Genomic DNA, 24,222 nt, shown 5'->3' on the forward strand with positions numbered 1-24,222 from the left:
ACAAATTAGGCTGTTCACAGCAAAATTTCCTATTTGGTTAGGAAGTCAAAATATCCTTGCTGCCTCTTCCTCAGCCTGGAGGTCACAGCTGTGCCATTGAACATGTCAGGGACATGTTTAGCATGTCAGGGACAACAGCCTTTTTTGAGTATAACAGATTCTAGAAGGAAAGAGGAATTATCAACCTCTGCTGTACCAGTGAACCAGACCTTTTTCTTTTCATGGTATGTCCTGAAAAGACTAAGATTTTTTTTTTATTTTAAGTTTTCCCACAGCACCCTTCTTCTGTATTTAAGGACAGAAAAATATTAGAAAAGAACAAAATGAGGAGTTGTAACTTGATCATGTTGTCTGCTCTTAGACAGGTGGAGGTAATAAAATATCTAATAAACAGTTCAGGAGACTTCAGCAGGAACAAATGTCCAATAACTTTTAACTCCAATATTTTTGAAATGCAGACCTGCATTAGTCTTCCCCCACCCTGATTTACTCTTCATATGCAAGTGAAGTCTCAAAGAATTCTGGGAATGGTCAGGAAAAGGAAAGAAATATGAGAGTTTTTTTTTTTTTTGCTGGTCAGTGATCACTTCTAGTTGTCACCCTACAAATGTGCCATCTGTTTAAGCTTAGTTTACTTGCTGGTGTTGCTTAGAAACTAATTTTCTAAAATCCCATGTTTTTCAGTGTGCTGGCAGATAAACACAAAGGTAACTGATAAGTTTGTGAACACTTCTGGCAAAGAAGGGATGAGGTGCACTAATGTATGATGATACAATTCCTGATGAGCTGAAATTTTGGGGATCTTGTTTGATGTGGGAAATACAGATCCTAATAGCCTTGATGCTTTTCAATATTTGTCTTCTCTTCCTGACTGAAGATGGTCTGCATCAGAAATACATGTAAATTGGGGATGCAGAAGCAATACCAATGTTTGCTGTGCATTCCTCAGTGCAGCAGGGTGGTGATGAAGCTGAAAGCCAGGTTCCCTCTGGAAGGCTGGGCTGTGCCTGGGCTGTGAGCAGGCAGCACCAGGGCTGCAGGATGGCTCCAGGGGCCAAGGGATGGATGTGCTCAGCTGGAAGCTGGCTTTCCAAATGGTTTGCCACACAAAAATAAATAAATAAAGAAAGCAAGCATGTGAGGAGAGATGAGGTTCCTGATTTGCTCGAATGGCCAATGTGTGTGAAAAATCTGTGTGCAATTTTAGCACCAGGCAATCTTTATACTTTGTCTGACTCCTATTGCCTTGGGGACGCTCATTCTACACTTGCCAAGCAAACCATTTGATTAAGTGCTAAACTTGAAAAAAGTAAATAGCCTATTTAAACATGTTAAGCACAACCTGTCACCTGCTTAGATGCTAGTTAAACATAACCTATTTAAATATGCCTCCACCTAAGTCCATGTACATCTTGTTTCCTGCCACATACCTTGTAAATGAAATGACTTATAATAACAAAAACGAGGTGATAAAACACAAGTGCCACTAGCTTTGCTTAAAAAATGCAATGAACAGTCTCATGGGGTTTCAAATATGTTGTACTGCCAGTCTGTGGCATCCATTAACATCTGAAAGAAAAGGAAATTCATTAGCAGAGCTCCACAGCTGGCACCTGTACTGCACTACCATTACTGCTCTTTGTCAGAGACTTTAAAATGTTTGCACATCTCCTTGATTTCACCAGGCACCTGAATTTGCCTTCTGCATTTTCTGTTGAGCTCAAAATCTGTCTGAAAAGGGAAGCAGGGACTGGATGTAGCTCATCTTTATCACTTCCCATCTTCTTGCCCTGTGTTACCAGGGATAATCCCAGGATTACTAACCCAGGATAATCTCATTCTGCACCCCCTTGCAGAGGCAGGGACTGTTCCATGCTCCCCTCACACCTTGTTAGAGGTCTAAGTCCAGGAAAGCTGATGGTCTTTGCAGTCCTGGGGGCTGGCAGTGTGTCCCGGGGCTGGCAGTGTGTCCCGGGGCTGGCAGTGTGTCCTGGGGCTGGCAGTGTGTCCTGGGGGCTGGCAGTGTGTCCCGGGGCTGGCCAGCGACGCGACTGTGGGTTGATATGACTGTGTCCACTCAGGTGTGGCCTCACACTGGGATCTCAGTCAACCATTTGACATGGGTTTTCCCACTCCCACCTTGTCCTTTACACTGAGATCACAAGTTTTTTCTACCCTTGTTTTTGGGTCTGTAAGAGTATGGAGTGCAGTGGCTCTGTCCAGAGCAGTGACACGCTGCTACAACACCTAACAATGCCACACACAAGATTCCAGCAGCATCTCCTCCAGGACAGGAGTGAAAGAGGCATGGAATAGAAGTTTTAGTCATGCTGTGGATTAAAAATTGAGGTTTGTGTGAAGAAGATGATTTTTTCCCCTTATTTTACGGCTCCTTGCTGGGAGTCCAGAGAGGCAGCTGGTTTTTGCTTGCTGTAACTGTCTTTATGAGAAGATGAACGGTGATTTATTACCATTTCCATTAACTGCTCCTAATGCAAAGAGGAAATGTTAGAAGTCACTCCTCCCTGGAGGAGAGGTGATGCTTGACCTTCTCTTGAAAGAGGGAAGGGAGGAGGAGAAATGCTAAGAGAGGATGTTCTGCTGGGACGCTGTCATTGGAAACAGCAGTGACCTTTTCCCTGTGGTCAGCAGGTGGCATCATGAAGATAAATTGCTTCCACTTGCAAGTTAAAAGATCTTTGTGCCGAGCAAGAAAATTAAAAAAAACCTTCCAAAAGTCAAACAGTATTGCAACTTCAGTTCATATTTTCTAATTCTTTTGTGGAAATAGTTGCTGTGCATGGAAATGTGAGGCACCTATTGTAATTTGACAACTAAAACTGACTGGTGATGGATGTCTAGTAGAAGATTTTACATGCCAGGTTGCACCAAACTCCTCTGTCAATCTAGTGAGAATGAGAACTACTTGGAGAATCCAGGCACTCCTGTCCAGGGGTCACTGCCACTAAAAAAGCAGGATTTTTTCCCCCCATTGAATCTCAGAGTCTTTTCAGGAGGGGTAATCAGAGACAGTGCATATGGTTGCACTCCATCCATACCCATTTTCACTTCTAGCACTATCCACTCAGTAGTACCTTAAGGTCAATATAAAATAGAGTCTGCAGAGTTGCCGTGGTGATAGCTGCAATTCCTCCCTTGTGGTTCCAAGTGATCTGGAAGGGCAGCTCTGACAGGTACTTTCTAATTTACTGCTCAACCTCGTTTTCTGCCTATGGAGTTTATAGGGAAGGTCACTCATCACATCTCATTTCTTTAACATTGTCCTTATTCTCTTTATTACAAAGCAAAAGTGGGATCAAATGATCAGTCAGTGTATGAGGGGAAAGAAGAGCAAAAATTTTTGTGCAGCAATGGACCTTCTGCTGTTTTAGATGTCGGTATTCAGTGCCTGTTAGATTTCTGCAGGAATGTGGACAAAGACAGGGGAAGTAGGACATGTGCTCAAAGGATGTGCACACTCAATTCTGCAGCAAACCAGAGCAGTGCTGCCACTGGCAGCTGAGCAGCTGCCTTGGGTCTCTGGAGAACAATACACCTGCTGGTAATTAAACTGGGGGTGTGCAGGCTGCCACTGGAGTGGGGCAGATCACAGTGGTGGTCACCAGATCCACCCTGGCTGAGGCTGCCTCGGCAGCTGCTCCCTGAGGTGTGTCTGCAGGGAGATGAGAGCACAGACCTGCACCACCCTCCCTGCAAACGGGGCCATCCAAGGTCTCAAGGTTCAGCCCTGGCTGCTCAGTGCTCACTGTGAGGTGTGGGAGCCTTCCAGGGAATGCCCAGTCTCTGGTGCCTCATCCAGTGGGATGTTAGTGCTCTTAGTGCAGCTCCCAGCTCATTCCCCACAGGCACTCCCTGTAGAAAGCACCCTCCTAATTCACCAGTGGGAATCAGGAGCTAGAGTTGCTTCACCCAGGTTGGGGGACTGGGATGCAGATTTCAAATACTGCCATGTGTGTTGTTCTGGGGACTTGAAAAGAGGGGCTGGACCTTTCTTGGGAAAAAAGGGGATCAATCTTGCTTAGAATAGATTGCAAAAGAATTCAGGAGGAGCTCCATGCTAATTTCCTTACCTCTATACCCTCCCATATCTTGCCTTCAGCCTTACACATTTTTGAATTTCTGGGCTTATTAGAATGAGTTGCCTTAATATTTGAAATACTTTCCAGAGCTGAAGGAGTTAACTGCTTACACTGAGGACAGCACTCTCCTTTTCATTTTATGTTTTATATTTTAGATGACACAGAATACTCTGGAAGCCACAGAGCTGATATTTAGCTGGTCCTGAGGAGTGAGACTCAGGAAGCCTCCAGTGCCGGGGGCCATCAGTGACATTGCAAAGGCTGCAGTGGGAGATGGATTTGGTTCTAAGCTTTGAGGGGAGGCACAGGTGATTTGCATCTTAATAGCACGAAACACACGGAAAAGGAACTCTAGTGCTTAAAGGGCTTTTCTGTGAGGGGTAACAGCCCCAACAGGATGGTCTGGCTGGCCACCACGAGGATGAGGGGCTCTCCAGATCAGGCACTGGTCAGGAGCACTCCCATCTCTGTGCTGTGCAGCTATGCCATTTAGGAACATCCTGAAGCTGAAAAGCAGGCAAAGGTGGATTATGTTAGTCTTCATTGCTGAGCTGCCTCCCCCAGCCCAGGAAATTATTTTTCTTATAGATAATAACCAATCATTCCCAAATGCATCACTTGAAAGGTCTTTAGGCTGCATGCCAGGATTTTGGAGCTAATAGGGAGCCCCGGGATGGGGATGGATGGGCTTGGTTGCAGCCTGGAGATATTTATGTGTGTGTACACACCGTATTTCAGACAGCCAAAGCAGCGTGCTTAGACTCAAATTTACCATGGAAAGGCTCTAAACCCATTTTCAAACCAGCAACATAATTTAAAAGGCCTTGCAGCGCCTGGGATGACTGAAGCAGAAGCCCTCCCTCCCCTTTCCCCCGTGTGTCACTCACGCCTCACCTTGGCTGCAGGATGTGATGGATGGGGGAGGAAGGGGACAGCGGGGGATGACAGAGAGGGCACCGCTGGAGAGCGGCAGGGCTGCGGCCCCGGCGCTTCCGAGAGCTCGGCACAGCTCCCAGGAGCAGGGTGGGCAGCCGGGGTGTCCCTGCCGGGGGTGTCCCTTTCCTGGGGTGTCCCTGCCGGGGGTGTCCCTTTCCTGGGGTGTCCCTGCCGGGGGTGTCATTTGCCTGGGGTGTCCCTGCCGGGGCTGTCCCTTTCGGGGCTGTCCCCTGCCATCAGCCGGGGCTGCTCCGCGTTCCCAACTTTCTGTCCAGGAGCGCTCGCGCTCCGCTGAGGAGAAAAGCGATTTCTGTGCAAACCTGTGAGACGCCTTGAGGGACTGGTTGTGTCGAAAGCATCTCCTGGCGCTGCAAAAAAAAAAGTGGGACAGGCTTCCTTTTCCCGTTAGGTTTTTACTGTGAATGGATTTTGAAGACAAAAGCTGTAAGTCAGCCCTTTTTCTTTCCTGTTTAATATATAAAATCTCTGCTGTGTGCGGGTCTGGTCTGTGCAGGATCCATTCCAGTGAAGGGAACTTGGCACACATACTGCAGTATCATCCCCCTTCTGCAGTAGATGTGCTGTAACAAAATGAAATTCATTGTCTGCTCCCAGCAGGAGCCTGTCCATCCATCTGCTACCTATCATTGTCTGTCTGTCTTAGAAATTTAAGCAGCCGCCTTCCTCTGCGCCTGTCACAAGGAGGCAGTAATAATAGCAGCCTTTGAAAGGTCCAGCCCTTTTCTCTCTCCCTTTTCAAGTCTTTGTTAAAAGCAGGGATTTTCTGTGGGAAGAAAGAGAACAGACAGAAACAGTGCTCATATTTTAAATGACTTCAGGGAAAAGGTTTTTCACGCAGCAGAAAGACCTCCGAGGGACCTGGTCTTCTCTGGGGGGGTCAGTCCCCACTGGGCCCCCTGGATAAACCTTTCCTCCCAGCTGCAGGGGGCCTTGGGGTCTGCGCTGCAGAGCTGCTGTGTGTGCACAGGGTGTGTTTTGCAGGGGGAAATGAAGGCATTGGTATAGCCACAGCTCCATCTGTGGATTTTTTTTTTTTTTAATAGACCTCCATTTCAGAGTGGTGACAGAGAAGGGGCCTTATTCCCAGCCCTGGTGTGCTCAGGGCTGCCCAATCCATGGAGCTGTCGTGGAGCCATGCCTCCCCCCAGCTGCTGTTCATGTGTCACAGCTGCTCTGGGCTGCAGCTGCAGCCTGTAGGAGATGGCTGCAGTGACCTGACTGCAAGGGACAACTTGCAGTTAACTTGAAGTCACCAAGAAGCCATAGCCTTAGTGGGAAAATGGGTGTTCAGCTGCCATCACCCAAGGCAGGGTGAAGCTGCACTGTGCTTTCCCAGACAGGTAGGCACCATCTCTCACTCCACTGCTTGCTGGTAGGATATGGGTGGACTGGAATGCAGGGCTGCAGTGGGGAGTATCAGGGGTGCCAAGGCATAAAAAGAACTAGGAGACCAGAATTTCGAAATGAGGAGAAGCAAATGTCTTCTTGTCATTCCCCAGTTTCTGTGGTGAACTCTCTTCTGGGTTGAATTTTTTTTTTTTTGGATTCTCCTCTAAGGAAACAGGAAGGTGGGGCTGAAAAGGGACAGGTCAGAAACCAAGACTTTCAGCTCGCTGCTCTCAGTAGGGAGTCCTTCTGTGCCTCAGTGCTCCTTGGTACCCTGAGCCATGTGGGCTGTGAGCTTTGGAGGAGAAAAGGAGAAGCTGTCCTGGCTGTGTCTCTGGAACATGACCTACTCCTGAGTGCCATCGCTTCAGCCTTGCAGGGGGTCACCCTCAGCAGCTATTCTTGATCTGAAAGTTAATTTCCTGGGTCATTCTGACATTTCAGAGCTGGTTGTGTCACTTGAAAGTGAGTCTTGTTGCTGAATTTCATAGGCACAGAGCTTGCAGCGTGCTCTGCCCCGCTCCGAGCAGAGGCCTGCGGGGAGGCAGGGACAGCACGGACACCCTTGGAGGGGACAGATGAGCCCTTCACTCCCTGTGTGGCCTGAACCTTCTGACACCTTGCAGACACCATGCTGGCAACAAAGCTTGCTAAAAATGCGGCGTCCTGGAACAGTTGCCAGCTCCATGGGGAGGCTGATGGCGAAAAGAGTCTCTTGGGTTTGACTGCTGTGGTCTTGGAGCTTAAGACACAGAACAAGACTCGGGACTCCTGGGTTTAAGTCCTATAAAAATTTGGCTGCCTTTAGGCCTCATAAGAAATATTTAGTAACTTTTTGCCAGTTAAAAATTAAATATATGAATTATAAAAAGTCCTAGTAGAAATTATGATGGTGGCTATTAAGTAAGCAGTTCATGTTGAAAACTGGAGCTTGAAAAAGTTGGAGAAACTTAGTCTGGAAGTGTACATATATGATAAATATTGGTCTTATAATAAAAAAAAAATCCTGGCCTAAAAACCATATTAAAACTAAAGAGATTTATATGGAGGTTTGTTTTCTCTGTGAGGTGGTTTATCCTTAGGGTTGCTAAATGGTACTACATCAAACTAAAAGGTCTAGGCAGTTTGAAAAGACAATTCCACTCCAAAGAATCCAAGAACAGTGTAGAATAATGCCAGCATTTTTCAGCTTGCTTTATAGAAATACATTACTAATATACTGCATTGTGGCAAACTGACAGTCAGAATGGGTACCAGAAGGGACAAAAAAACACGCTGAGCCCAGCTAATGCTCTCAGTTTGGTAAGGTCTTTCCCAACAGATATTTCAGGAACAGCTCATCAATAAACAGGCTGGCAGCTTGGCTCTGGGTCCAGTTTTCAGAGAGCTCCTGAGATGGTTCTGGGAGAACTGGGCTTGAGGAGTTGCACAGCACAAGCAGCTGTGGGCAGGTCAGGCTGTGATAAAGCTGTGCTGCAGCTGGACACCCTCCTGGGCATTGCTTTGTGTCCTGGAGAAAAGCTCTGTGCTGAGCCAGGCTTGCAGGGGTAAAGCCCCCCTTTGGAGTCCTGGAGCCAAGAACTTCACTGGTTGTGGTGTCCCACATTTCACTGCTCAAGAAATGTGTGGCTTTCTCCACAAGACCTTGATCCATTCCCTTCTTCTTACCTTTAGAAGATGCAGTTCCCTCCATGACAGATTCTAGGTCAGCTCTTGGCCACAGCTCGAAACCCTTTTGCTAGACCAAGCCATCCTTCATGAGACCCTTTGGACATGTTCAATTCCCAGGCTACTAAATGTGTGCAGTGACCCTCTCCATAGCAACCAGTGAAAATGTCAATAATCTCTGTTATAGGAAACCATGGGAAATTCACCTAGGAGTGAATACAGATTTCACTGGTTTAAGCACTAAGACAAAAGCTTTTCAAGGATCAGCCACTGCCAAATGAAAACAGCTTGAAAAATATATTAAGGACATTTGAAGAGTTTTGGTAATAAAATAAAACATTTAATAAAGAGTACTTTGCAGTTCTGTATTGTCTTTCAGCAGTGATTTACCATCAGGGTACTGCCTGGATATTGCAAAGAAAGGTTTACTAGGAATACAATAGATAATAAATTAAGGAGATTAAATCTCATCCCTGTGTGTATGTGTTAATAAAAGATCCCCATAATACTCATGGAATACAGGAAGTATAAAAGACAATAGTGAAAGTATAAAGTGGAAATAGAATGTTGTGAGTGACTAAACTAATCAGTGGATTAATGGATGGCCAGGGTGAGCAGAGTCCTGCTGGCAGCTCACATGGATCTCAGCAAAGCTCATTGTTGTATGTGGAGAATAAAACTGACCTTGATATGAAGGGCTGCAAAATGTCTGAATGCACATCCCTGAAATGCTGTGCATAAAATTAATTCCATCATTAATAACTGACCCATGCTTTCCATTCTGAGGAATCCAATTCACCTTCTGGCAACCCACTGACCAAGCAGCAGGGTAGTTTCTGGAATAAGAGGGAAAGTAGAACTGGTGTCTGTTCTCTCAGTGCAGGGAGAGTAGGGGTAGATCTACAGCAACATCAGTCTTTCAGGGGAATTTGCCATCAAAAAAAGTTTGGATCTCTTAGTACCTGCAGAAGCCTAGCTCAAATGTGTTGTCCAAGTTAGTTGTTAGAGGATAGAAAGCTCATGCTTTGGCCTCTGACAGCCTTTAACCCTTGCTTTTTGATTCCTCACACAGTAAGTCAACTAGAAATTGCTCTGCTTGTCTCTGACAGCACTTTCTTAGCCTGTTTTTTTGGGGCTTTCAGGCATTTGTGAATTGCTTCTATTCTTAACATTGCAATATATAGAACTGGAATGGGTGTCTTCCCAAATTAATCTTTGAAAGCACTGCTATGTTTTTCTTCATTTTCATCTATGTCCTTTTGGATAGATCGTGTCTGAAAAGATGGGCATGTGCACATGTACGTGTACACATGTATGTACAGACTCACAGACACACATTGAACATCCAATCTGTCCAAATGCAAGTTTTGAAAAATATCAAATCTATTACTCAGAGATCATAAGAGGATTGAAATTATAAGGCTTTTTTAAACATATGTTATTTTGAGTTCAATGTATACTTGCTTCAAGCTGCTCCGTGCAACCATGGAGATGAGAAAAGTACTTTCAGAAAATGAAAGCCGGAAATTTTTGAACAGGATAATTCTAGTAGCTGGGGCAGTAAGTGGCTTATTAAGAAGTCTTGGAACTCAGACTGATGTGGCAAATTTGACAACAGTGAATAGGAAATAGATTTGCAGAATGTAGTTGTGTGACCCTGGTTACCTGTCAGCTGGCAGGATGCAAATTCCCCTGTACAGCCACAAGCTGGCTTCATTTCTTCATTTCTTCAATAAACAGTTCTTCTGTTCATTGCCTTCTAGTCCTTAGATAGTGGAAAAGATGAAAGCTGGCATATTTTCTCCTTTTGAAAGACTCATGTGCAAGGGTAATTCACTGGTGAACAAAGCAGGATAACCTGGAACAAAACAGGACCAAAGCACTGGTATTTCACTGGGGTCTGACCACAGGAAACTGTGGAAAACTGGACAACAGAGGAAAACATAGGTTACAGAACTGAAGGAGAGGGATGGGAATTTAAAGAAGGGGTGTCTGGAATTAGCATCAGAATCTGTCAAACACTGGAGAAATCTACTCAAGTCTGTAGAGATAGAGAGGCTGAGATTTAGCATTTAAGGGGCTGTTTTGCTTTGACTGTTGGGAGAGGATTGCAGTGCTCTGTGGGGTGCTCACATCATTGCCATTGAAGGGAATGCATCCCCACTGCAGCAAGGAAGGCAAAGCACAGGCATTCATGAAGTGTCTTACCTTGAATTGTTCTTTTTATTTAGTGCCAGGCAATGAGGAATTGTGTTTAGAAACCTGTGAATTAGAGGTTCCTGGATAGGTGTGCTCTGATGTTCAGGAGGATAATGATCTAGCAAAATGTAGCCTTCAGCCAGCGGTGAGTTGGAGGAATCAGAGGGTGTTTCAGGCTGTCTAGTCCTGTTTCTGCAAAGCAAGGTGAGCAGTCTCCAGAAAACATTGCCAAGAGAACAGGTTGGGTCTTCTCAAGGAAGGAAAGGAAACCCATGCCCCTACCAAGACCAAGGTGGCATCTCGGGCTCCCAGCCAATGCTAACAGCTCTGTGGGTGACTTGGTGGCTGTGCCAGCTCCACACCAGCACTGCTGGCTCAAGGCTGCTGCTGGGAAGGCTCCTGCAGAGTCAGAGTGCAATGGTGCTGAAAGCACCAGCTCGCTATGAATATATAAGTAGCACACTGCATTCAATTAGCAGAAAATTTGGTTTGTCTCATTGCTGAACAATTGCAATGTGGAGAAATTTAATTTTATGGTGGCTGAGATCCTTTTGTATGAAATGACAAACTAAGGAAGCTCCAGCAGTACAGTTATCTATCATTAAGCTATTTTACAATTCCTTCTACTATATAAATGGCATAGTGAAAAAAATCCCTTATTAGTTTCGACAGCAACAGTTCTCTTTCATTAACATTAAAGGATTGAAATTAGTAGTACAACCCTTGCACTGCCTGGTTATGATGGAAAGTCTCCCTCTCAATTAATAGCACATACTTTCACCAAAAGCCATGTTTCCACATGTTGGGATCATCAGACACTCCCTGGCCCCTCTTCATGGCAAAGAGAAGGATGCACGTTGCATCCAGTCTCTGTTTCTGTGATATTGACTGGGAGAGCTTCAGTTTCAGTGGAAGAATTATGAAATGAAAGGCCTCAGGTGGGGCAGATTGGCTGTGGGAGCTGAAGGTGTCATAAAATTTTCTCCTTCTTCTGGTTCAGCTGTTCTGTCTCTGGAAAGTACTTTGTTTCAGCCCTGTAGTTCTAGAAGAAAATATACCCTTTTGCTTCAGGGCTTCAGCAAATGTATGAAAAACCAGCTTTCTTTCAGTGCAGTTCATTCCATTAATGCTTCTTCTAAAGTGATTGGTACTGACTACCTTCCTCAGCACTTACATTTGTTGTTGTTAAAGACAGGATAATGTTTCGTGGTTATCTTTTTCAATACTATTATAGTGAATGTGGTGCACCCAGGCAGGGGGAATGATGAGGAGACAGGAAGGTTTTCCCAGCACCTTGTAAGTTGTTTTTATAAGTAAGAGGTATTACCCTGGGTACCAGCATCTGAAAGGAGAAATTTCATTTTTCTTCCCTTGTAGCTCTGTGAACAGTAAACATCTCTGATCAGCAATAACAGCTTCTCCTTTCTGAAAATCTTAGCTTTAAAAAGAGGTCATGGACATCAGTCCAGGCTGAAAACTTTGGATCTAAAGTCTGCTCTCTGTGTCATAAGTTCTGGCTTTTTTTTCTTATCCTCAGTGGACCAGCCTCAAAGTTTGTCCTCAGAAGCTGTTGCAGATCTCAGCTTCCCCTGACAGCAGCAGTCGTGCAGAGCTGGTGTCCATCCACAACCAGAGAAAGGACAGAGGATCAAAAGGCTGTGCCCTGGAGGTCACATTTGCAGGAGAGGGGGAAAGACATCAAAAAAGCTCTGTGGGGTATATCTGTGTAGGTGGAGTTTGTTCTTGCTCTGATATCCAGCATTTGGAAACACTATTCCAAAGACAGCTTGTGCAGAAATACAAGGAAGGAGAAACCTGCCTTGAGCTAAAACTTTTCAAAAAAAGAGGTCAGAGGTGATGTTCTCAGAGTTCAAATGGGGAAGAAATTTTTGATAACAAAGGCATCACTATCTGAGCAGATGTAATATTTGGTGACTGTAATATTTGGAAGTTGAAGACATAAATTCCTGGTTAAATGAAAAATGTAAGCTCATCAGGGAGGCTAATTCAAAATTTATCTGAAAATGAGGGGAACCTTAATATTGGAAGTTTTACATGAGTTCAATTATGAGACAGTGTCTGGTCATGGCTATTCTGGGTGATTTTCCCTTTTTGCTTGGCTGCACATTGGGGAAGGTGATCACAACTATTTCTGTTGGGAGACTTGTGCTGGTGTTTTTTATGGTGCAACAGCTCTGTGAAGAAATCTTTGAGTCACTGTGGCTCTTGACAGAGCTCTGCTGCCAAGCAGGGAATGTACTTTAAATGTGCACTGAAGAACAATGAAGGTGCCTTGTTGGCAGTGCCTGATATATTAGTCTTTGATAAGGGATGCAAGTCCCTTAAATTATTTAGATGAAGAGGGACGTTTAGTTTGTCTGAATGTCAAATCTCCCGGGTGAGAGCAGATTCGCTTATAAAAAGAACTGCACTTAGTGTGTCTGGAGGGAATATTGATTAAAGGAAATGTTGGGAAGGAGATACAACACAGGACAGGGTGGGAGATGACCGACAGATTAACGCAGGTTAATTCTGAAAGGGAACAAGCGATGTGTTCCAAATAATGAGCAGGGATGGAGGAAAAGCTTGCAGAGCTGCTAAATATGTCATTCATGTCTTGGACCTGTTTTTCTTCACAGATGTGACACCACTGAGAAATTAATTGGAAAATTCCAGAATTCTGAGGGCTTTTTGAGAAGAAGCCACAAGAGCCTTCCCAAGCTAGGCTTGAGTCCTTATGGGAAGACCTGTTCTTGGAAGGCAAGATGTGGTTAAGTGTGGGGTTGGGTGCAAGAGAGAGGAAAATGTGAGGATACAGAATATATGTCATGATATTTTGGAGAAACTGAGCTAGTCTATAAATCTAACTTGCATATTTCTATTAAATGTAAGCTCAAAAGATCTCAGAAGTTGCCCTGTTTATCCTTCCCACACTTTCCTGGCAGGCTGGGAAGTGCTGGCAAACTGGGGTTGGGTAGCTGTGGTATAAAGTGATTTAACCCATGTCATCCAGCTGATGATTGTCTGAGCTCTGAGTTGGAACCCAGACAATCCATGCAGAAGGTGACACTGGTGCTGTTGAGTTCTGAGAAATGGGAATTTCTGCTGGTCTCAGGTGTGCTCAGGTTTATTACCTTTCTCCAAAGAAGGCCATATGGCTCATCTGTGACATGCAGGACAGGACAACAGGCTTTGTATGCTTGTTTGGTTTTTCTTTCCCATATTTCATGATTTCTGAAATTGTAGAGCTCTAAGGAGTGTGTTTCTTAATAGTTCGATGGAAATCTCTATTTCCAAGCAATGCTACAGACAATCAAGCTAAGAAATTTTAAATAGTTGAAATTTAAAATGTTTAGTGGAGGAGGGACATTTTCCCTCAGGAATTTCCTATTTAGCTTTCCTTCGAGCCATTTCTAGGCATTCCTAAATATTCATTGCATGGAGGATATATTTGTAAAAATATTCCTGTGTGAATAGGGACCATGGGAAATAACCCTTTCCTCTCTGAGCACTTCATACTGTGATGTCATGAAGATGGAAAGGGAAGTCTAAACCTTCAGTTCTCTGCAGGAATAACTGCAAGGCTGAGACATTAGTCTTTAAGCCAGCACAAGTTTGGTCTCTGCTGTCTTTTCTGTGGATTTGTGGACCTGGATCTTTTTGTGATCCTGTGTATCATTTGTGCAGTTTTACAGTAAGAATGTATTTTACTTCTTCTGCAGATCAGCACCTGTCCCTGCATGTCAGGAGAGAGTAACCTTTTTGTGAATTACTTTGGAGATTTTCAAGCTGTGGTCCATGGAACCCTGTCGATCTAAAGATTAGGTTTCACAAGCCCATGGAAAATAACTTGGGAAAACAAAAGATTCCCATCTGTACACTCAAATTTGTGGCCCCAGGGGGCCACATTTCCATCTGAACATTTGTAGGAGTTTACAGATGCACAGAATTTGGAAACTTCTCATGCAGAGAGATCAAAATGAAAGTTTGCAAAAGCTGCTCTAGGGTTGTAGGAGATTTGCTAGAAAACCTTTAAACCCCAACTCTGAAAAGTTCTGGTTTACTTTTTTGGTGAAACCAGAATGGTTGTTGTGTGCCAGTGGCCTAATGAGCAAGAGCATGAATAAAGGAACCAAAATGCTCTCCTGAGGTCTATTCAAGGAATTAAAGAAAGACCTCTTGATAAATATGAATGATGGATAAAAGAGCTTCTGACATCATGGTCTGAGCAGAATATGTGGTCAATTCTAAATCCCTTCTGTTAAAAATGTCAAACAAGCAATTTGCCTCAAAAAAAGGAAAACTTGCAACATTTTGTTGCTACTTGGAATCATTTACTCAACTGGGTTGTTGGTTACAGTGAGGGTTGTTGGTTACTGTGGGGTAAAGTGAGATCACTGATCCACATTTAAGGGACTGGTTCTTAAAATCTAAAAAAAAAAACCCCAAAGAAACAACATCAAAACCCACAGTAGGGCTGAAAGAATCTTCCAGAACATTTTTCACCTTCCAGTACCACAGCTTGAGGAAGGTCATGTCACCAGTGTTTGTGCATGATGGAGAAGAGTGTTCAGCTGTGTTGTCATGATTGTTGTGAGGTGCACTCCCAGTACATGGAACATCACTACTGGAGGATCTTTGATGGAATATAGCTTCTTGCTCTCCTGTGGAACAATGCATTGCTCACAGCTATACCTTTAGTGATGAAGGTGTGAGATGTAACATCTGTATGTGCATCATCCCTCTGTTTTTGTTAACAGACATATATTCTGGTTTTGCATTCTGATTTTTCATACACATTAGCATAAATCTTCAATAACCCAAGAGATCTAATGCTTATCTTTGTGATGAAGTGTGGGTTTGCTCTATAGATGTTTATGAAGTTACTTTGTTTTTACATCATTTTGACAAAGGAATCAATTACAGTGAAATTGCTTTTTGTGTGTTTCTTGTTACCTGCAGGGTGTATTTTCAGGGAGTAATATCACATCCTAACTAGGTGGATAAGCAGACAAGCATATTTCTAAACAGGATAAATGAGCTCTGGTGAAGCACTGAACTAACATTACATTCCTGCTTATATCCAGCTAATTCACTGCATCACACAATCTATCTCTAGATGTATGATGAGATTTTTGGAGGCATACATAGAAGCAATTCAGTAGGCAATGTACACAAATTTTCAGCTGAGTCTGGGTGCTTAAGTGTTATTAAGACCTTTGAAAATTGCCTTTGATATTCTGAACAAAAAGTCAAAGAGGGTATTTCTACTTTTGATTAAAAATTGACTGAGCAGGTGTAAAGATATATTGCTATTAGCTGAAGGGGAAACATTTTCTAGAAAATCATACCAAGTCTTCCTTTGGTTTTTATTTATTATTCATCTTAAAGGTTGCAAGAATAGATGGATAGAGGAAGAATGTGGTTTTTTATTACCTGAATTTAAATAGATTGCCCTATTCTCTCCACCTTGAGGAAAGTCTGTTAGCTAGCAATGCCAGGAGGGGCCCTGGGACCTTTGCTCTTCTTTTCCTGGGTGTCTGTAACATGGTCCCTAAATGCCTGCTTTACTCCTCACAAACCCCATGAAAACCAGCTTGATTGAAGCAGTGGGGAGAAAGGCAGAGCAGGGAACACAGATTTTCTTATTTTGTCCTTCTGAGGTAGCAGCTTCACACTGCCCTCCACACCAGCCAGGCAAGCCAACAGATTTGTGACTTCCAGGGACAGCAGGAGGAGCTGGCAGCTGATCTGGAATATCATTACAAGGGGTTGTGCTGTGGCCTCACATGAGGACAAGGGAGGATTACCTGGTGAGGGTGTCATTGATGCAGAAGGGTTTGGTGTGGCTCACGTGCCTGCAGGAGGGACAGCTGAGCTGGCACAGGAGGCACAGCCCAGTGGGGGTTTGGCGCAGCCCCAGCCATGTGAGAAGGGTTCCAGCCCCTCTGGTGGGAGAAAGCATGTTCTCCTCAGAAGATGTCACCCTTATGACAGTCTGAATCCCAAGGTAAGAAGGTTTATGCTTACAAAAACTCTTGTTTTACAACAATCATTAGAAGCCAGGTCTTCTTAACATTGAAAATTTCCATCCTTGTTTATATTTTGCTGTGTTCTTGGATGTCACAGTTGTCATGGCATCTATGAAAACTGAATCATTCCTCCTCTAGAAAAGCACTCCAGGATATTTGGATCCCTCTCCACTTCGTTTCAGCCCGAGTCAGGGTCATTCTGGTTTTCTGTGTCTGTCTCCCAGCATCTGACTGCACTTCCCAACACACCATTTTCCCTTCACTGAAGTGTTCCACAGACACAATGTGCCACCTTGCCCCGACGCCTGCGTGCTGAGGTGAACTCCTCCAGCCCACTCTGGAAAACTGGGTTTGCAGTCCCCCTGTGCAATGTGGAAATCCAGCAAGGAGCCAAGGTCTTACCTAAGGCTGTTCTTATGTACAACTGCTTTATTCTTAGAAAGCACTAAGGGAGTTATAAATGTGGTGTGTGAGGGAAATAACCAGTGTTAGACACAATCCTCCATCCTGTCTCTGAATTGCATTTCCAGTTGTTGCCTGTAGGTGCAGTTTTGTGACTTCTCCTGATTTTTCATCTGCCTGGTTTAACATGATTGTGTGTTAATGGGATGACCCAAAGTAATTGTTTTTAAAACTCTTTTTTTCCCCCTCTCTGATCCTGCCATATGCTTGCTTGCAAAAATGAAATTTCATCTTTCTCCTGCCTTGTGTGGAAGTGTGGGTGGCTGAGAGGCAAGTGGCTCCATCTCAGCACCTCAGGCATGCAAGAACCAGAACAGGTGGATGGCAATGGCATTTGAATACAGATGAGTGGTAGCAGGTAGTCCCTGGTGTCTGTGTTTTGCCAGACTAGCATCATCCTTTAAGGACATGAAAAAAGAAATCACATGCTCTATCTGCTGTCCAAATATCAGCCAGAGCCTAGCATGGACACAGGTGTGCCAGCAGGAAAGAGATTCCACCAGCTGCTGTGTGAGGAATTTGCCTAATTAATAAGTGGTGTGGTATTCCTGCAGAGGATTAGGATCAGCAGTGCTGTGAAGGTGAGGGAACTCAGCAGAGGTCAGCCCAGGACAGGACTGACAACCCTGCAGAAGCAATGAAATGGGGGTTTCTCCATATTTTACCAGATCATGTGGATATTTGAGGTAAGGCAATGCCTTATTCTCTTGAAACCTCAGTCCAGCCCTTACATCTGGTACTAAATGAATATTTTAAAATCTTATTTTTATTATAAATATGTGGTGTAAAGGCAAGAAGTTTCATCTTAGCTGCTCCTTACTACAGAAAAATAGGTTAGTGATCTCCTGAGAGGTCTCTGCTTGTCTGTTCTGCTCTTGACCAAGCACTTCTCTTTTCTACTGAGCATGGTTGCAGCTGACAATATTTATCTGGAACAGAATAAAGCAGGCCTGAGGGGACAGAGCAGGCAGTTCCCCTCTGCATTTTTCATAGCAGTCCCCTGCCTGATTTCTGTGATGTGAAGGAAAGGAATAAACACTGAATACAACAGAAGAAGTGAAGTACCAAGTGTGGCCTCTGCTCCCCAATCCTTCTCCCCACCTGATGAGGGAAAGTGTATTTCTTGAACCAATAAAGTCATTAAGAGCTTGGTCCTTGAAAAAATGTCTTATCTTACAGCTCTCCTCAGAGCAATGGATTGCTGCAAAAACAAGTTGGAATTAGGTCCCCTGAGGATGTTTTATTTCTGTCAACTGGCACATTCAGGTTTACATAAAACAAAGAAAATCCTAGGAATGACATAGGACAGGAAAGCAGCTATTCTGCAGCCTCTAGAAAATTACTTCAGTTGTTTTGTCTTTGGTTGGCTTTTTTTTTTTTTTTTTTTTTTCCTTTTTGGTGTGGAAAAACTCTACAGCAGGAGGGATTAGAAGAAGAATATTAGAAGCTATGTTTAGTGATGGAGATAGAAACTAATTTAAAATAAGATACAAGATTAATAAAAAATTAGAGAAGTCTGGCCAAGCCATTTGGGAGGGTTTGGGGGAGGAGATGAGAAGGGAAGGAATCCTAGAGCAGGGATCAAAGGTGTGGCACAATCAGATGAACTTTTCTTGTCCTCAAGGCTTAGCTGAAAACATTTTATAGGTGTGTATCCAGCTATATTCCTTCTTTATCTCTTGCATGGTAGGACTTAAACAGGCCACTCTAAGGAGTATGATCTAAAACTGGGACCAAAACAGGGCTGAGCCACCCTAATTATTCAGTAGAAAACCTCACGTTGATGCCTTGAGCTTCTGTCTGTGTGCAGAAGTCATTTAATGTCTGGAGGGTACTGGCACGGGCTGTCCCTGAAACCCTTCTGCTGCTGAAACAACAATGTGCTCCTACATCCCAGGGTGCTGCAGCACAAAAAGGGTGGTCACAGGGTGGGGAAAGCAAAGGGATACAGCAGAGTGAAGCAATAAGGAGAGCCAGCAAACAACACAGCAACATTCCACTGTGAGCATCCTCAGCCCTGCCCCAGGCTGACTCCCTGCTCCTCTCGAGGTCCAGGGAGCAGAAGGACCAGGTGGGGAGATACAGGAAAAATCTTACAGCCAGAGCAGCAGTATGTCAGGACAGGATGTGAAGATTAGAGCAACAAAATGAATAGCAGGAAATTGAATGTTTTAAATAAAGTTAGTTGTTTATGGCTAAATTAAGAGCCTCTCATTAATTCTCTAGTCTGCCAGCATATGAAAACTTAATGGTTCCCTCTAAAAATACCCTATCCAAAACACAATTAAGAGGCTATTAGTAGGTATAGAGAACAATAAATAATAAAGGCTGTTGATTTTAATTCTTCATAATTGACAGCTGGAAATGGAGCATTTGCAAGCTGAGTAAACTGATACCTTTAAAAGAAAAGGCATACATACCCCTGTGCAGATTAATTCTAGGCTATTTGCATATTTTACCTTGGCAAGTAATCTGGGCAGAGGCAAATATGATGCTCATTTCCAAGTTCTCTGAGGAAAGGGGGAGTAGGAAGAGCTGGCTGCTGCTGCTCCACCTCACCCACAGCAGCACCTGCCCAGCACTCTGCAGACCACGTGCCCACAAATCTTCTGGCAGGTGATGAAGAAGCACTGTGCAACAGTGAAAAGAGCAGATGTCTGCAGTGCTGGAGGAATTACACAAAGCTTAGATGAGGTGTCAGGAATAACTTCTTCACTCAGTGTCTTACAGACTGTAATTTTAGGCAAGTACGGCATAATTACTGGACAAATGTTGCAAACTAAACTTCCATAATTTTTAAATTTCAAAATGTGAAAACTGTAGCAATTTTTATGAACCTCCCATGTCCAAATTCTGCTTTCCTGGCAGTAAAGCTTTACTGACATAAATTTTTCTATAAAGTAAATTTTAGGATTACATGTACTACTAAACTGAAATTAAAATTTCCATGAGGGTGATTGTCAGCCTGTTTCCCCAGAGATGGAATTCATACTGTGGGCAGTTCTGTCTAGATGCTACAAAGCAGCACATTAAAGTTTCATGGATTTCAAATCCCCGGAGTTACCTGCTTGCAAGACCATTAAACTTCATGCCAAGAAACAAAATATTTTAGTAGATGCAATTTATAGATTTGAACAGTAATATATATTAAACAATTAATACCAGATCACAAATATCCCTTGAGAAGGAAAAACAGAAAAACTCACACTATACACCAATTATTGCAAGTTATTTTTTGCTCAGCTCGTGAATGATTAACAAAGCTGTAATTTGGCCAAGACATGATGGATTTATTTGTTTATTAGAAGACTTGCAATGGTGATTACGGCTTGGGCACTGGAGTAAGCTGGTTTGCTTAAATAACTGCTGCTTTATCAAACTTATCTTTGGTATTTCAAATGGCTTAAAAATGATGAAAAAATATACAAGGCAGGTGATATGTTGCATCCAGAAGGTTATAAGGATAACAGGATTCCTTGCCAAAGGTGCCAGTATGCCCTTATTGACCACTAACCCCAGAGAATCTGTTTATGATTTCATTTTCCTATTTACTTCCACACTCAGCGAGTTCAGTTGCTATTTAGGAACTACAGGTGAAGGATGGTGATAGAAATGAGCAATGTGTGTAAATCTGATCCAACAAGGAAACATCTTGGCAAAGCCCTATGTTATTGCATCATGAATGGTCCAAAATTAAAGCAAATTCCTTCTAGGAGAAAAAAGCTCATAATGGGACAGGATTTTTCCGTTGTGTTAAAAAAAAAGGAAATACAAAAGTAATTAAAAAAGGATACCCTACATCAGAGAAGAAAGGGTTAACTGGATTATATGGTGTGGTTTCTAGTGCTTTTCAGGAAAAACTGGCATCTGTGAAGGCACTCACTCCACTGAGGTATTCCAGCTGCAGGGTCCTCTCTATCCAGCACCAGGAGTGGCAAAACCCCATCCTTGCCTGGACTCAAGAATCCAAACATTTGCATTTCTTTCCACTGAAAAGCAAGGTATATTATCTGTTTAGTTCAGATATCTGAATTTAGTCAAAGGGATAGCAATCTAGTAATAGATATATTCACAGCCAGGAACAGGAGATGAAAGGGTTGCCTTTCTTCTTCCAGAAAACTTCAATAAGAGGAAGATAATTGATTAAAAAAGCTGCCAAAATGATTTGAAATGATGCAATTTCAAATCTGTTGAGCAGTCCTTTTCTGAAAGACTGAGTAGGTCAGAATTACAGATGTGGGAATATCTTATCTCATTAAAGTCCTCCCTATTCTTCAAGACCCTGCATATGCACAATTATATATTCAATTTGCAATTGAATTTAATTTACATGCTTAATGATCCAGAAACACAAGAACACAGAGGCGAATAGAAAGTTTGGCAACATTCTGAAAATAAAGAATGGTTAATCAATCAGATGCCTGGGTTATGAGAAGGAGGAAAGAAAACAAGGACAGGCAATGAGTGCTGAAACAGAACAGAGTACAGACCACTCTGGGAGCAGATAATCAGCCAAAAGGATGAGTCCAAATAACACCTGAAAAGCGATGTCAGGCTAAGACCTTACAACTGGTGCAGTGTAACAAAGACCCTGAGCCCTGCTGTGCCTCAGCTGCCCAGTCTGAAACTGAAACAGCTCTAATATTTTGTTTATCTGACGTGTGTCAAGCCTTTGCTCAAGAGTTTTATAATTTGGTTGGTGTCTTTGTGCAAATATGGTTCAAACAACTTCATACAGAGCCTGGCACGAGGCTGTTGTTTTCTGGATAAATCTGAAATAAAGAAGAGCAGAAGTTCCCCAGTGCCTCCTGTAGGAACATTCCTAGGATGCATTGCATAAGCCAGGGATCTGGAATATGGGCTCTAAAGGAAGACCATGAGCAGGGATCAGGGAGTGAGGAGTGAGAGCAGCACCTTCTCAGGGAGGGCTGCAGCAAGGGCACACCCACAGAGCACATCTGCACATGTAGGAGAGGTAATGTGATTTTAATATGTTTAAGGAATCTCCAGAAATAAATATAAACAGGGAAGAAGAACCTTGGCTGGAGATAGAATCTGTTTACTAGATGACTGCTCATGGTGTATGAGAGTGTAGTATTGCCTCCCATGGGAAGAAAAATTTTCTTCAATTTCACAGTTAACTATGGGAGGATTTAAGATTTTGATTAGTTCATAGCCTTCAAGATTTGGGAAGGAAGCTTTTAAAGAGAGCACTAAAGGCTAAAAAGCAAGGAAAAGGTAAAAATTGCCCAAGTGTTTACAGTTGTGACAACTTCAACCCAACTTCATGTACATTAAAACACATTTGGGATATTTTAGGTTAGACAACCCTGCAAGAGCTGGAGTAAAGTTTTGTGGTACAAAAGTTCAGTGTCACTCCAGCAATCTGTGTCTTCCCCAGGACAATTAAGGCACCCAGAAAATGTGAAACTGATGAGAAACTGAGCATGGGATGGCAAATCCTTTAGGAGTGAACCCTGAAGGACAATACCAGGACACAGGAAGAGAAGAGAGACTTGCACTTTATTGCACTTTATTGCTGCTTTCACGTGCTAAATCGGACTTTCTTCTCTCTTATTGATTTCAGAAAATGAAGTCCTGATATACTGCAGGCTAAATGAGAATAATAATAAAAAGAAGTATTTCTTACAGCTACGGAACTTCTATGCTGTAATTTTGGGAATGCTATTAAGTGTTTGATTGGTGGCATAAAGTTACTCTTTACTGCATCCATCATCAGAGTTTCTCATGCAGATGAATTGCCTTTGCTGAAAAATCAGGGGACCAGAGAGCAACAGGAAGGATCCAGACATAATTCTGTTGAGAACAGGTTGGAAGATTTATTCCAAGTCCACGTTTCCCTCCTTGTGAGCTGGACATCTGGCTCCAAAGCTGGGCCAGGCTGCTGGGCCACCACAGAAACTGCAGAGGAGCTTGGTGGAGTTCAGGCTCAAGAGAGCTGGGTCACAAGACAGCATGACAGCTCCTGGGGTGGCAGCAATATTTTTAAAAAGCTGAGAAGGTTTAAAGAGACTTCCAAAACAAGAAAGTTTCAGAAATGGTCTGTGCAGGAAAATATTGGCTTTGCCAGACCTTAAAGCCAGACTTTAGAAGTTTCAGAGGACTGTAAGGAGCCTGCTTGTGTCAAGACTCCTACTGAGAAATTGTTTGATATCCAGTGAACAAAGTGTGTTAATATCCTGTGTGCTCCTTGCGGGATCTCTTTTGCCCTGAAATACTTTGAATTTTGAAGGGATTTCTGGGCACTAGGCAGCACTCTCACTGCATCCAGCAGCCACAGTGACTTGCAAACAGTGCAACCAAAGACTGAGGTGAGAAAGAATCTTGTGTGAGCCCATCCTCAATCTAGAAATTCAACTGAAAGAAAACATGTACTTGGCAGATATGATTGAGTCTGTATAGTGAACAGCTTCATAAAGCAGCTACTCATCTCACTTTTAATTGACAGCTACATTTACCTCATTTAAAATAAAGAGTTTGGGTTGAGGCACACCATCTTAAGAGCAAGTACAAATAACCTGCAAGCTCCCTTTCTCCAAAATTCAGATCATTTATTAGTCTAGGTTGCTTGCATTATGGTTGCTTAACTTCCCCTTCATTGTAGATTTTATTTTCCCCTTTTTCTATATCCTATCATTCCAGGGGAGCAAGAAGTTAAAGGGAGCCAAAGGGAGAGATTTCAATAAGATCACATCTGTTAGTGGGAGAAACATTGCAGGAATATTGTTTTGTCATTTGCTAGATGGTGTTAATGAAAACATTATGCAAGTTGCTGTGGGATAAGAGAGGCTTATTGCAGATGCAAACAGATGTTTCAGTACCAAAGTAAAAATGCTGGGAATAATTTTAGCTGTAATTAACGTAGTGCATTTTATAACAAATTTGTACCTTTAAGAGAGTCTTGAAGCTGTAACCTTGAATTATATGATTGTTTTATGACAGATGTCAGTGGAGCACTGTGGAAATTTTCTCTAGTAAGGATGAAGACACCACACTTTATGTGTCTTCAAAGGGGCTCCTGTGAATATTAGTGCAATTGCTCCTTTATAGGCATGGTCCCACTGCATGCTAAAAACCACTTCCCTCTGCTGCCTTCCCAGCTCCATGATCACTTCATTCCATAACTTTCTGCAATGATGCTGTTGCTGAGGAGAGATTCCTTCCTGCTTCCACTCGGTGATCAGTTCCTGCCCTGAAACCTTGGGACTGAATTAATAGCCCTTATAATTTCCAGGCTGTCCAGCAGTAGTGGCTGTTTTCTAGGATATCTCAAATGCTGAGAGGGATGAGTAATGTCATTTAGAGGCTTGTGCTGAGAATGAAGACATTAGGAACTGAGTCCTTTGCAATAAATCATTCTCCCCACAAAGAATAATGGTCACAGTGCTGTCTCAGAG

The 24,222-nt window shown here is 43.2% G+C and overlaps 1 long non-coding RNA gene across 1 annotated transcript in view; it reads left to right on the top strand.

Annotated features, from left to right (window-relative positions):
- Positions 1 to 5,364: 5,364 nt before the first annotated feature.
- LOC135278838 (uncharacterized) overlaps positions 5,365 to 24,222 on the top strand; it is a 122,379-nt gene continuing 103,521 nt past the window's right edge. Inside the window, exon 1 of the long non-coding RNA XR_010346240.1 lies at positions 5,365 to 5,480. This is a non-coding gene — a long non-coding RNA (uncharacterized LOC135278838). The remainder of the gene's footprint in view (positions 5,481 to 24,222) is intronic.

This window comes from Passer domesticus, chromosome 11, assembly GCF_036417665.1.
Source record: "Passer domesticus isolate bPasDom1 chromosome 11, bPasDom1.hap1, whole genome shotgun sequence".
In the NCBI taxonomy this organism is placed as follows: domain Eukaryota; kingdom Metazoa; phylum Chordata; class Aves; order Passeriformes; family Passeridae; genus Passer; species Passer domesticus.